Source organism: Ananas comosus, linkage group 2 (genome assembly GCF_001540865.1).
Source record: "Ananas comosus cultivar F153 linkage group 2, ASM154086v1, whole genome shotgun sequence".
In the NCBI taxonomy this organism is placed as follows: Eukaryota; Viridiplantae; Streptophyta; class Magnoliopsida; order Poales; family Bromeliaceae; genus Ananas; species Ananas comosus.
In genome coordinates this window covers 10,047,099-10,062,413 of record NC_033622.1, presented here as the reverse complement: position 1 = coordinate 10,062,413, position 15,315 = coordinate 10,047,099, and the positions used below count along the sequence as shown (strand labels likewise).

Sequence of the window (15,315 nt, the reverse complement as noted above, 5' to 3'; positions counted from 1 at the left end):
CTTGTTTATTTACTCGTTGTACTTATCGCTCTTACTTATACTTGTTTACTGACCCCATTTTGTAGCTCTTGGGCCTAGTGGTGCATTTCACTGAAGTCAGTAATTGCCCACTGGGAACTATTATTTAATAGTTCTCACGCCCTCTGTTTTATGGTTTTATTTCAGAGCCTTCGGCACCGGCGGAGGCACGGGATCGCGGCAAGGGTGTCGCCTAGCTTGATTGATAGCGGAGCTCGCTTTTGCTCCTAGATGGTTACTCTCTTTTTGTGTTTTTGTGAGAGAGAGGTTTTGTACCATGTATAGAAACCACCTATGTACCTTGTTTAGCTCTTGATTTTGGGACTCCTATTGTATTACTTTATGTTTTTACATAGTGGATTTAGCCTTATGTTCCTTTCCCTTATTGCAGCTTATAGATATACTTTGCTCTGATACTTCTAGACTTTCTCCTTTTGTTGCTTTATTTATCGCTTCGTTATTTCTTTTATCGTTTTGTTCTATACGCCTTGTATGTTTTAGACAAACGGCGGGTCTGGTCACGCGCCGTGCGGGCTTCCGCTCGGTCCCGGGGCGTGACAGATTAGTTTGGTATCAGAGCCTAGGGTTGAGTCTTAGTGGACCTAGCAAATCTTAGGCTGGTTAGACTATAGGAAATAGGCTCATGAGAGACGAGGTCTATTTGGCTTGTAAGCGAAAATATCCTAATTGGGTATCTTTGATAACTCTAGAAAGTGGAGTTGAATCGAAGTGTATAGCTTCTAACTTCGCGGAGGGTTACGTTGGCGGCCGACAACGTAATATCGGGAGTTAGTAGTGAAGCACACTTCCTTACTTTCGCATGATTTGGGGTATTATCTTGTTGTGCGAGGATTCGATAGCATGAGTTTACTAACTTACGCTTTTATGATGTTGCAGTGACGATGCCGATCACTCGCTCCCAATCTACTGGAGCGGATAATGCGACACACTTAGAGGAGGTCAAGACCTCCTCTACCTTCGGATCCGGCGAGGTCCGAGAGTTGAGGGACCAGCTTGCGGCCCTCACCGACTTAGTCACTCAGCAGGCGGAAGCGGCCCGACAACAGACTGAGGCGGCGCGCCGACAGGAAGCGCGGATGAAGCGCTTGGAGGATCTTCTGCTACAGCAGGCGGCAGCTTCCAGGGAGACTCAGGCCCCTACACCGCCAGCACCAGTTATGGACGTCGCGCCGAGAGCGCCGTCCCCCGCCCCCAGTTCTTCGCGAACAGCGCCCGCGGCCGCGCCTCAGGAGGAGGCTATCGCGGCACCACCTGTTTAGAGGCCCCCGATTGGAGCAGTGTTCCCTATTATGGTCGAGGGGGCAGAGCGGGACCGACTTATAGAGCGCCTCAATGAGTTCAGGAGGTGCGTTCCCCGAATTTTCGATGGCGAGAAGGTCGACCACTGGATCGTGGAGAAGTGGTTGATGCATATGGAGAAACTCTTCCGCGACAGCTTCATGGAGGAGAGAGATCGAGTTTGGCTCGCCACACACCACTTGAACGGCGAGGCCTACCGCTGGTGGTTGGATCTTCAGGAGAACCCCAGCACGGACTTGGCGGCTATCTCATGGAAGAAGTTCAAGGAGCTTCTGTTGGCGCACTACTTCCCGACCAGCGTCAAGAGGAAGATGGAGCAGGACTTGAGCAACTTGCGCCAAGGAGACCGGACGGTAGCCAAGTACAAACGGGAGTTTTCTTGGCTTCTTCACTGCGTGCCTTTCGTCGTGCGGGACGACGAGGACAAGGCCCGCATTTTTGAGCGAGGGATGCGACCGTCTATTTTTCGGTTCGTGCAATCCTCTAACCTCCAAACCTACCGGGAGGTGGTGGATCGCGCGCTCATCGTGGAGAGCGGCGCGGCTGATGTCCAGGAGCGGCGAGAGGCTATGGACAAGAGTAAGGCCAAGAGGCCTGCGGCTGAGGGTGCGAGCCAGACGCACTCTAGGAGGCCGCCGAAGCATCCTAGGAGCCAGCAGCGTGGATGCGGCTCAGCGACGCAGCGAGGAGGTTCTGACCGTCGCCGGCCTTTCCCGTGTGTGATCTGCCGTGGTCCTCATTACCCACCGCATGTCCATAGCGGGCGGGCAGATGTTTCCAGTGTGGCTAGGAGGGCCACGTCCAGACTGAGTGCCCGAGAGGTCCTTCACCGGCACCGTCGACTGCATCGGCACCGGCTCTACCAGCCACCAGCCAAAGGACTCCATCGGCGCAGTACTAGTGTAACACACTCAACCGTCGCAAATAGTGAGGTCCGAGTGTTTGGTTTGTGTTCCGAACTTTTCCACACTTCGTGGAGGGTCGTGGACAGTGTCCCGACCTATGGTTCGAGTCCCGAGAATTGAGGTTTAAAACTTAGCCCCAAAATCCAAAAAGTCAGTTTTTTGGTCAGCTCTCGGGTAGCCTCTGCAGGGCTGTGTACCGGTACAGGGTTGATGGCTGTACCGGTACACGCTAATGGCTGTCCCAGTATGGGGCTTGTGTACCGGTACGCAGGCAGATCTCGTGCCAACCCGAGGCTCGGGTTGGGCTGGTGCGTGGAATGTGTACCGGTACACAAACCCGTGTACCGGTACGCAGTGTAGAATGGGCTGTTTCGGGGAGAGGTGTATTTGCAATTGTTGCAACCTCTATAAATAACACCCCAGCCCCCATAGCTGCTCTTTTTGAGCCCTAACCAGTGGAGAACAAGGTGAGACTCTCCCCCTTTGATTTCTTCTCCATTTTTGGTGGATGTTGGTTGGTTTTGATCTCTCCTCTCTTCTCCACCTTTCTTTTTGTTGGGTTTCCTCCATTGTTGAAGGCTTGGAGCTTGGAGAGGAGCTTGTTGAGAGGAGATCTTCAACTCCACTTGGCTTGGAGTTTGGTTTTAAGCATCTTGTGAGGTTAGTATACTTAATCTCCCTTTTGGATCAAGTTTTGGTAGTTTCTACTTGTTGGAAATCCTAGATTTTGGATTTTAGGGTTAGAATTGGGGATTTTGGATTTGTAGCTTCTAGAACCAAATTGATTGGTTTAGAACCTTGGATTAGGTTGCTTTGGAAAAGATTTGGCTTCTATTTGAGCTTTATTTGAGGATTCCTTCATCTAGGTGAGTTTTTCTTCACCTTAGCTTGAATAGCTTAATGTTTGAGCTTAGTATTGTTCGTAAGGTTCATGTGACTTTTATTCCTACATCCATAGGGTGCTAGGAGGCTATTGGACACCTTCGTCGGAGCTTATGAAGGGTTTCGTTAACCTTTGGTGGGTTTGGCTTCATTGAAATGGGAGGAAATGCCTCCTATGTGGTTATATGTTTTCGTATACTATAAATGCATGCATATTCTTGTTAAATGGAATTTATATGAATTTTAGAGCGCTTAAGACTCCTATGTTATGCATCATGAAAAATTGACTCTATGTTGTAGAGAGAAGCATATGCATTGTTAGTGTGCATGAGTTTAATGTTCTAATGAATGATGTAAGATCATGTTTCTTGTGTGAAAAATGATTAGAATGATAAGCGTTTAGACTTATCATACATATTGGGACATAGTAAGCAAAAGTGTCATAAAGGGGCACTTGAACTAGAAAATTGTTGAACTGCAACTTAGAGACATGATAATAGGCCACTGGAAATCTACTATATTCCATGTTTAGACGTGATGACATAGAGATAGGCCATTGAAACAGTTACTATATTCCGTGTTTTAGACAAGACGACATAGAGGCAGGCCTTTGGGACATGTGCTGTATTCCGGGTTTTAGATCTGATGAAACAGTGATGAACCACTGGGACCTGAGACGGACTTATTCGCTTGCATGCCATTGTGCTCATTCGCACATACTTGTGAGGGTCGCTCCCTACAAGTCGGCACTCCGGAGATAGCCATCGCGACATATGCTCGCCCGTGTGGGATTGGGCGCCAAAATGGGATGCCGTGGGGGAGGCTCATTCCTAGAGTGGGGATGTTGACTCCACGTGGCCATTGTTGGCACGGCGCAGGCCGGACTACCTACGGGTAGCTTTCACAGGATTGGGTTACTGGTGACATATTGTACCTTTTGGACATCGATTAGAATAGTAGATAATGACACATTACCATTCTAGCTTGTAATTATTGTGTTGGGATTATACTTCTGCAATTATGCCATGGTAGTTTATTACTTATGCAAAATCATACTAAGTAGAGATCATGTTGTAGTTTATTATTTACGCAAAATCATGCTAAGTAGAGATCATGTGGTAGTTTATTACTTATGCAAATTCATGCTAAGTAGAGATCATGTGGTAGATTATTACTGATGGAAGTAGTGACTTCATGCTATATTGAGCTACCATTTCAGTGATTTATCTGTTCATATATTATTCTTACCTGCCTTATTTACCTTACTTGCATAGTTTTGGGTCTAGTGGTGCATTTCACTGAAGTCAGTAATTGCCCACTGGGAACTATTATTTAATAGTTCTCACGCCCCCTGTTTTATGTTTTCTTTTCAGAGCCCTCTGCACCGGCGGAGACACGGGACCGTGGCAAGGGGATCGCTAGCTAGATAGCGAGGATTTACTTTTACTCTTAGGTGGTTTCCTCTCTTTTCATGTTTTGGGAGAGCGAGAGATTTTGTTACCATGTATAGAGACCACCTATGTACTCTTTTAGTTCTTGTACTTGGTTTTGGTTGTACTACATTATGGTTTATTAGTGATTTTAGCTCGCTACTCTTCACTTTGCTTTAGTTTCTGGATGTTGTATATTGCTCTGATACTTCTAGTTGTGTAATGCATTGGAATTTCACTAGTTAGCTAATTGTGAATAAATTGCTCACAATGATGTAAAAATGGAAATTAAGTGTCTCTAAGCTTAATTAGTAGCTTAAGAACAGCAATTGACATGTTTTGGAAGTGAGAGAATAGGCTCGAAGTGAATTGGAAGTGTTAGAAACCTCCAATCACTGCTGCTGTCAAGTGATGCTGAAATTCCTAGTTAATGTTGATTAAAAGGATCAACATGATGCCAAATTGGAATTTAATTGCTTCCAAATTAATTTGACAACTTGTACAGGTATATTAGTGCAATTTGGAAGGGTGTGAGTAAGCTAGAATGGAATCGAAGTGGCCGAGAACTCAAATTGCTGTTATCACTCTAATGCTGAAAAATTCTTGTCGAGTTGGTCAAAATGATCAAATTGATCGCAATAATGCTAAAATAAAAATTTATCACTTCCAAATTAATTTGACAACTTATAGAGGTATATTAGGGTAATTTGGAAGTGTTTGAGTAGACTTGAAGTGAGTTGGATGTGCAAAATAAGCTTTAAAGCAGCTGCTGCCAGGTTCTAGTTAGTGCAGGGACTAAAGTGTAAATTGCAGGATTGTAATGCACTTTTGATGAAATTGGGGGTTAAGTTGCAATTTTTCATCCTTATCTCTTAGCCTTAGTTGAAGTACACATGTCCAGGTGTCCAGCAGGCTTTTTAATCTCTTCCCTTTATTCCTTTTCTCTTTTTTTCTCTCAGCCTAGGAGCAAGTAGTGAGGCACCAGCCTATCAAACTACAGCAGGGACTGAAGTGCAATTATGCTGATTTCAGGGATTAAGTTGTAATTCTTTGTTCTTATCCCTTAATCCCAGTCAATCTGAAGGTGTACACGTATTGGAACACCCCTCCACCAGCCTGTTCTTATCCCTTTTTCTCCTCTCTTTCTCTCTCGGCCTTAGGAGCAGAGTAGTGAAGAAAAGGCTTGAGGAGTTGAGGAAGTTCTGGCAGCTTGGAGGGCTGCGGATTGAGGAGAAGAAAAGAAGCTGATCCAAGTAAGAAATCAGCTGAGGAATTTCAGCTAGTAGCTGAATAAACAAAGAAGAAGTGGGGCAGCTTTGTAGCTTGCGGGTTCAAGTGGAGAAGTTGATCCGAGCTGAGGAAGGTTGATGAAATTGATGCGTTGAGGGATCTCCTTGCTGGTCCGAACTGAAAGGGATTTCCTAGCAAGGAATTCCTGCTGTTGGAGTTGCTGAACAACTTGGCTAGAGCATCCAAATTAAGGTAAATTTAGTTACTATGAGGTCTAGTTAATTAATTGCTGCAGAAATGAGACCTATATGGAGTTTTGCTGCTGAGATTTCAGATTTGGAGCTGAAATGATTAGAGCTATTGAGTAGTAAGTGCAGCTGAGAAGAAAACCTTGAAGAAGTTCGAATTCTGGTAATTTGATGCTAAATTCCTGATTGATTATGGTTAATTGCTTTGAAGGTAATTCTAAGCAATTAAAGTTAATACAGGAATAGTGATTAATTGAGAGTTGATCTTGGACTGCAGCAGAGGGACCAAGTGGAAGCTTTAGCTGAGACTACTTAGAAATTGAAGTAAGTTTGGATTCATATTTAATGGGAATTCAGTTAATTGCATTAAGGTGAAGTTGATACCTAATTGTAATTAGGTAATTACCTTGGAAGAAGAATTGATAAAGAACTTGTTGCTGCCATGATTGAAAACTTAGTGAAGCTGTAGTGACTTCAGGAATTCCAGGCAGCCAGATTAAAGGAGTTAAGTAAAGCTTTAATTGAGTAAGTTGCTGCTCTTCTTTAATTTGGATGAAGTAAGGTCACTTATTGTATTACTGCAGATTTTGAGTGAGCTGGAAAAGAGTGAGACAAAGGCAAATTTCAGCATGGAATTAGTGATTGATAAAGCTAAAATTGAATTGATTAAGTGACAAACCGAGATAATTATGTTATAATTAGGAGTTAGATTAGTTACTCTAGAAGAGTTCTAAGCATGAGAACTAATTGTTCTATGCTTATAGTGGCTGCACAAAGAGAAAGTAAAGTGCTGAAATTTCAGCATAGTGCTGAAATTTCAGCATAGTGCTGATCTTGAGGTTGAGCTGAAAAGAAAGCTTTAAAACAACGTCCCTCGCTGATTGAAGCCGAGGGTAACCAAATGAATTGGGTGTTAAATATGTTAGAAGAGTTATAGACATGAAAATTAATTGCTATATGCTTGTAGGGGGGCTGCACAAAGAGAAGTAGTAGTGCTGAAATTTCAGCTAGTGCAGATTTCAACATTGAAATCTGTTGACTAGTGTGATTGAAGTGAACTGATTGGAGAACCCATTTAGATAATTATGGTTAAAAAAAAAAAGAATTGGAATTCGATTAGTATAACAGGGAAATGCAAAATTGCATTGATGGAACTAACTAATTGAGTAATAGATCTGATTAATTTCAGATTAATGGAGACTAGAGCAAAGTTGGAATTGAAATGCTGAAAATTCAGCATATGTAGAATTCAGCATGATGCTGAAATACATGTTAAATTGAGACTTCTAAGAGAATACGTATGAGTACTGAGATATGACCTTGATAACTTCAGCCCAGAGTTGATGTTATTGATCCCTGATTTTGATTACGAGAGTTGATAATGAGCTTAATAGTAAGACTATGTTTGTGTATATGCCGAGAGTATATACACACAAGCAAATTGGAGTTGAAATGCTAACTTGTAAAATATGAGAAAATGATTCTAGTTAATCTCTTTTATTCCTTTATAAATAAAAGTTAAACTTGCTCGAAAGTCTAAATTGACTTTCCGACAGGTCGGCGACGCGCTAATTACGGTAAAGGCCGTTCTAGTTCTATTTGCACCGAGTCGCGCGAGATTGTTCTTGACACAATTTGAGACGTGGATTCTAGTTGTTGACACCACTACAGGTGGGTGGTGCTATCCGAAATCTTTGAATCACTCTTTATGTCTATGATATTTCATTGAGCATATTTATATATGAATTACTCGTATTCATGCATTATAGGGTACTGGCATTATGCAAGTGATAATTGAATATTTGAATTTCTATCAAAATTGAGAACCTATGAACATTAGTATGTGGACATAGAAGCCTATGAATGCATGGACTACAACAATAGTGAACTTGGTGATATCATGACTAGAGATTTGGTTAGCATCAAATATGAAACCATGAAACTAGCATAAAGAGTTAGTTAGAGTTAAAGTGTGACATTGTCTATTGTTGAATCCTCTAAAGGAGGATCAGATCATATTCACATCGTTTTGTTCAAGATAGGTCGCTCCTTCTTGAACGATGAGCTCCGGAGTAGTCATCTTTACTGGACCAGGAGGTGCGTCTCCCCCAGTTGACAGTCCCGTCGGGTGCAGGTTGCGTCTCCCCGATATTTGGGATAGTGTCAGTGAGTTATTGTTAACCAGAGGGTTAACCAAAAGATTGGGTAAATTCAGTAAAAGCATGCATGCATATTTACAGTTTTCATATATTGCTTTCTTTCAACTTTGTACAGGCATTGTAGTAGTTACATGTTATAGTTGGTTACTATCTGTTTACTTCTTTTGCCTACATATGCCTGAATAGACCTAGTGGGTGAGTCGGCGAGGTCGGCGGCCGAACCCACTGGGAACTTTTAGTAGTTCTCACACCACTAACCATACAGGTTCCAGTGCGAACGTTATGGCCGAGGATCGAGGCAAGAGCCCTACAGCCTAGCTAGCAGACACCCGTGTTTAGTGGTATACCATTTTGAGTTCATGTGAGACATTTTGATGTACAGAGACATGTAAATGAATGTATTATAAAGCATGTAAATAACTAAATGTTTCAGTTATTTAGTTATGTAAAGTTCAGTTTAACAGTTTTAAATTACAGTTAATTTTCAGTATAGCTAGCTTACTATCACTTGTGATTGTTGCTTGCCCTCGTGCAAGCCATGTATATTGAAATGTTATCTTGGAAATTGTTTATTTCTTTATACATGTACTCGTTGTGGTTGAGCCTTGGGCGGACAGAGGAGGTTCTGTCCGTTCGGCGTCTGTGTACGGGCCCGGATCGACCAAATTGGCGATAGCGGGACGTGACAAGTTGTTTTCCTTTATTGTCTCATTTATCGTTTTGTTTTAAACGCCTTATATGTTTTAGACGTATAGCGGGTCTGTGCACGTGCCGGGCGGGCTTCCGCTGAGTCCCGGGGCGTGACAGATTAGTTTGATATCAGAGCCTAGGGTTGAGTCTTAGTGGACCTAGCAAACCTTAGGCCGGTTGACCTATAGGAAATAGGCTCGTGAGAGACGAGGTCTATTCGACTTGTAAGCGAAAGTATCTTAATTGGGTATCTATATAACTCTAGAAAGTGGAGTTAAATTGAAGTGTATAGCTCCTAACTTCGCGGAGGGTTACGTTGGCGGCCGACAACGTAACATCGGGAGTTAGTGGTGAAGGACACTTCCTTACTTTCGCATGATTAGGGTATTGTCTTTTTGAGCGGGGATGCGATAGCGTGGGTTTTACTAACTTACGCTTTTATGATGTTGTAGTGACATGCCGATTACACGCTCTCAATCTGCCGAGGCGGATAATGCGGCAAACTTGGAGGAGGTCGTGTCACGCCCCGAGACCGCTACCAATTTGGTGCGGTTCGAGCGCGTCGAACAGACGCCGAACGGACAGAGTCTCCCCTGTCCGCCCAAGGCTAAGCAAACGATCATGTACAAGGATTTACCCNGCCACAAGAAACTGCCGGGAAAGATCTTTCCTGGCACTTTTTTTATTTTTCCTGGCAGTTTAAATTGCCTCTAAAAGCGTGTTATGGTGTAGTGAAAGGAAAAGAAGGACTTGGTAATACAAAAAGTCCTGAACGACTATTATAATCATCAAATCGAAGAAAAAATGAGCCGAACGACTAACCCTGAAAAATCTTTCGGCACACAGCAGAGATTCCCGGGGTATCGGCCAAACTAGCACTATCAAGCCAGGCTGAGACTCGAGCCTGAATTTGAAGGAATGACCGAGGGCAACATTGAATTCCTCGGTCGACGACTAGTTAACGAGCTTGGTATCCAACCTTGGCCAGTACCGTAGGAAAGAAGAGAGATTCTGAGGAAACATCTCAGAACTGTAAAGGTATCTGCCAACGTGCCAGTTGATCAATGGCACACTACGAAAGCACCGACCAAATGGCATGGGCTGATGCTAACCAAGATTCAAAAGCGTCGGCAGCAAAGAATTCAAGCTGAGGCAAGGCATCATTGGGAAGAGGCGAAAAGTATGAGGCCGAATGTTTAAGAAATAAGAAACAAAGAGGAAAACAAGATAGCAAGTCTTTAAGTTGATGTCACTCGACTTCCAAATTAGATTGGGCCAGGTCGACTGCTCGCTTTCTTCACTTTATTATGGAGTGGATTTTGTAAAGCTGAGAGAGTTGGTTGTGTAGCATCGCTCCTTCATCTTTTTTGGCCCTTAGTTGAGTTTGTACAAGGACACACCGCTCGGATGTCTGTGCCAGAGCTGATTTGGTTGTGACAAGTTCTTCTTTCAGGTTGATGATGCACTGCCAAAGAGCCGATTCTTGGTTCTCCAAGGAGGCGTCTTGCTTGTTCAGATCGGTAATGGGAGTTGCCACTTGAAATTTCATTTTAAAATGACTGACACGGTTGAAATGATGATCCAAAGCCAAGTTCTCGGCAGAAACAGTTTGTTGTCAAGTCAAGAAAGAAGGGAAATGAGAAGATAAAGTCTAAGCAAAACATTTATCTGAAGGAGAAAGGCCGGCTAGTCTATGAGATCAAGAAGGAGTGTCCCAAGCCGATCAAATTGTTCTATATTTCGAGCCAAACTAGGAAGACCACTACTATATAATCTTAAATATTTATCCAATTTCTGTTGAGTTTTAGCCGAAGTGATGGTAGAGAGGTCTTCTTCTTCATTTGATTTTGGGCTCGAAGCAGCGAAGTCTTGAAGAAAAATGGCCAATGGATCTGCCAATTCAAACACCGGCAAAGAAGCTGATGCAGAAGCCTCGGTTGGAATATCATTAGGAAAGTCTATGTTCGTCTCTCCTTTTTCTAGTATCCTCTCTTCCTTGCTGTCTTTCTTGCTTTTTTCGTTCTACTTCAACCCTCTGTTTTTCTTTCTTCGTTTCCTTCCTTTCTTTTTCTTCCTCATTTTTCTTCCTCCCTTCTTCTTCCTGAGATCTTTTTCCTCCCCCATCTGCTTGGCTAATTTTTTTTTTCTCTGCGGCTTCTTTTTTCCATTCTCCTTCAACTCTTTTCTCTGTTTCCACCCGCTTTCTCTCTGCTTCTTGCTTTTATTGAAGCAAGCTTCTCAACGAGCTTGCCGCCCGATATCAGACATCACTCACTCCAAGGATGAAGCAAAGTGAGTACGAGAAGTTTTTCTTGACACAAACTGTTTGATCGAAAAGGACAGTGGGGTTGATTCGGCAGAAGAGTAAGAGGAAGAAGATTCAATCGGAATAGGCTGAGGGGTTACCTCGACAGAGATTGGGTCCACACGGTTCTTGGCTAAAGTATCGCCCGGTGGAATTTCTGCCGAAGACTCTTCGATTTGCACAAGAGGAGGAATAGGATGGATCTTGATGGCAACGATTTTACGCCACTTTTGTTGTGGCGGTTAAAGCGATTGATAGACTTTATCGGCCGCTTGTCAGGACGTAGGGTCGATGAAGCAGGAGCAAAGGTCGACTGAAAAAGACATATTAGCTGAAGAAATTACTCAGAAAAAGAAAATACACCAGAAGATGAGATTTACCGTTGGCGGATGAGACGAATCCTCAGGGTCTTCGTCTGAATTTTCTTCCGACACTTCTTCTGGGGAATAGGTAAAGGATCCTTACCTAAAAAAACAAATCAAGGTGAAATGAATTAAGGAAAAAAGGAGATGAGAATAAAATTGAATCTTTTGAAAGACAGCATACCCTCTGGATAAAAGATTTTCTAAAGACAAGGGTCATAAGGGGAAAAAAATGTTGTTGACAAAAGGCTTCCCAGGCTCTGGTGAAGCGAAAGTCCAACACTCCTGCGTGGTTTGGCCGGAAGCTCAAAAGTTTGAAAAACCGTCGAAGACGATTTCCCATAGCTGAAATATAATCGGCCTTAGTTGCATTCTTTGTAGGAGGACGTCCACGGGCAGTATTGGCAGTAAAGAATTTGGCTGGGGCTGGAAGGGCCTGGATGAATCCAAACTGACGCGCTACGTAGTAAAGGGAATACACCTCTGTACTTGGCATCAATTTGGAGGAATCCAAGCCGACATGCAAATCTCTAGCAGCCAAAATAGAAAACCACATGTCGGCATACTCGCTTGCGTGAGAAGAGGCTAGTTGATCTTGAATGGCTTCGAATCGAGTGAGAGGAGGCCATAAGCGTCAAAATTAAGAGCCGAATCTAAATCTAAAGGAGTTTGGCACAAATAAGAAAAATAGATTTGTAAACACATTTGCAAAAACCACAAGACACTGCAACCGGAGCTAATAATCACACCACCCGATGGTAATGGTTTGATAGATTCAAAAATCTCTCTACAAACAAAGAAAGAAAATAGGTACTTAATGTTAATTTCTCGCCATTAGCCAAGGCAACGACGATCAGAACGAAATCTTGTTTGATCTTCTACGAGTGAGTACACAAGAGATTGTGACATAACCAGTAAAGATGGAAGGTTGTGTGTTCCTTCATTGTAACCGGAGTAGTAGACTGGCCTGCAAATCGGCGGATGAATTTGGCATAGGCCAGATCGGCTTTCAGATCAAGATGGGCCTCAAAATCATTTACACCATCAAGGTTATAGACTATCGAAAGAGTAATGCCATGAGGGCGTAGACCAACGATCGCCGCCACATCAAGGAGAGTAGGAGTGAAAGACCCCCCTCTAAAAAAAAGGTGTTGGAAAGAAGGGACCAGAAACAGAGAGCTGCAGCCAAAAAAAGGATGTCGGCTATAAGAGGTGCTCTAGATAGTTAAATGGCTTCATAAATCCCGACCTCGCACCAGAAATCGGCAAAGGACACCATAACATGATCTAACCAGGTGAGATAGGAACCTGAAGCACTCGGCCATGTTCGAAAACTCTTCCCAGATGATTTTGAAGTCGTCGAAACATACCAAGAATACAGATGGATGGCATCAGTCATCAGGGGAAGGCCGTCAGTCGAAAAAAAAATCTTCGGGAAATAGGATCATCTATGAATAAAGGTCCTAATATAAATCGAGAAAGATCTGTTTCAACGAATTGGCGAAGGAGAGTATAATCAATGAAAGGTGATGAAGGAATAGGAAGAAGCGGAACCATGAGCGAAATTGAAAAAAGAAAGAGAAGAAGATGGAAAGAAGAAAAAATAGCAAAAAAAAAATTCTAGATGGGGAGGAAGAAGAAAGAAAGCATAAGAAGAAAAAAATAATGAAGCACAGAAGACAAAAGAAAGAGGGAAGAGAAGCATAGCCATCGGATGGAATTTCGAAAAAAATAGCTTTAATGGTGAAAAGACGGCGGCAATAAATGACCTAATTAATGCCTCGGAAGAGACAAAATGAACGTGAGAGATCGTGGCCGTCAAAGGTAAAAGGACGGCTGAGAAAAGAGACGTTATAAAACAATTCAAAATGATGATTTCGCAATCCGTGCCTGTAGAGGGGATTACGCCAGCTACCAAACCGTCTGTTCGGGGATTGCCAAGGGGGCAATTGTTGGCGCCAAGAAAATCGTGCCACGTAGTGAACCGATGCACAACACAGCCAGGAGCTTCAAAGCCAAGGATAAATGACATCTGGTGCACCAGGAATAACGGACGAGTCGCAGCAAACCATAGACGGTTTCATGCGGTTAGGATCGGCCTATAGTGGCCCGCGAATTAGAAAAGTGGCCGATTATGTAGATAACTGAATAACAACAAAGGGAATATAAATAAACAGATAACACCTAGAAGAGGGGTCTTTTTTCTCTGCAAACAAGAAGACCACTTTCAATTCCCCACATTTTCTCTTGCTTTCTAGGAGTAGTTTACTTGTAATCTTTCTATTTTTCCACATCTATTGTCTTTTACAGGAGTAGTTGATAGAGTAGATTTTTTTTTTGTTCTATCCTGTAAACACATTGTTTGGACTTCAACAATATAAGCCTCATTCGGCTCTTCAGTCGAACCAAAAATCTCTGTGCAGTTCGTATACTCGGCTGATCTAGCTGAACCAAATTTACTGTATTGAGTCGAACTCGATTGGTCCCATCCCTCATCAATTGAATCGCTTGATTCGCAGTGGGCACAAACTTCGAGGGTTATCATTCACAGCCGTTTCATTTCCTCGCATGTTTCTTGAAGGAGGATCTTTGATCAGTCATCAGTTGGAGAATTTGGCTCCGCAGCAATCATATATTTCGATGCTATGATCTATTGAGCAATATTTTTTCTTGATTTAAAATTTGGACCATTAAATTGAAAGTATCAATTTGACAAATGATCAGTAGAATTTGTGGTGTACAGACATACCGTTGCCATGTGATGTATCCACATTGGCCCATTGATATTTAACCCGATTCACATAAGATGTGGATTGGGTTTATTCTAATATGTTAAGAATAATGATGGATTATGCGTTTCTTATTAGTTAAGAAACGTATCTCCTAGTGGATATCTATTAAGATATCCTAATCCTATTCCTATTCCCAATTTCTATATAAGATTCAAGATATTTAAGGGGGTTCCGATATTCTATAAATATGACCGTCCCCTTTTGTCTCTTATTATTAATCTAACAGAATTTAAAAGATTTCTTCCTTCTCTTTCTTCTTTCTATCTACAATTTCTACCTACATTCTCGGTGTTTTGGAGTGTGGACATAGAAGAGGACTCAGATAGCCCTCTTCGATTTGCATCCGACACATCCCATCCGTAACGCAAGACGTAAACGTTGGAGAAGGTGGAATATTCGTAAAGCTACGTGGTAGATCCAGAATCATCGAGACAAGGATGATCCAAGCAAGCTAGTAAAACAAGCAACCCAATCCGATTCTGATTTCTGGATACGTTGGCTATCTAGTTTGTAAGTTTTTACTACTCTCTAATTCCAATAATTGATATCAGAACCGTTATACTTGTTTACGCCATATGATCATACTTATGATGCTTGAGTTTAGATCACATGCTTTGTAAATCAATTTTTGATGTAGATTAATTTTACAATTTTTTTTCCGTTTTCGATGTAAAATCAATAAAAAATATAAAAGGAAAAACTAAATTAGTTTTAGATTTTTTAAAAAATTGATCACAAGGCATGCAAAAATTTTTTAAACATAAGGTGTATTTTTTTCTATTTGCGTGCATTAAAAAGAAAATGCTACAGTGACTGATGCGCGCTGCGAGTGGGCGGTAGGCAGGCCGGGCCGCTGCAGGCACGCGAACGGACAAAATTTTTCCCGTCCGAACGAAGCGTCAATAGAATCGAACAGTACAAGACAATCCACATGGTCAAAATTGAGGGGTTTTCATAATACAAGAATCAAGGTG

General features: G+C 42.5%; 1 long non-coding RNA gene across 4 annotated transcripts; it reads left to right on the top strand.

Annotated features, from left to right (window-relative positions):
- Positions 5,641–8,682, top strand: LOC109706626. Of its 4 annotated transcripts, none has more exons than XR_002215267.1 (6): positions 5,641–6,037; positions 6,120–6,196; positions 6,274–6,357; positions 6,432–6,537; positions 7,590–7,704; positions 8,458–8,682. It is a non-coding gene; the product is annotated as an uncharacterized LOC109706626 (long non-coding RNA). The 4 variants fall into 4 exon arrangements; XR_002215269.1 differs by having other exon boundaries at positions 5,642–6,037; positions 6,448–6,558; XR_002215268.1 differs by having other exon boundaries at positions 5,643–6,037; positions 6,451–6,558.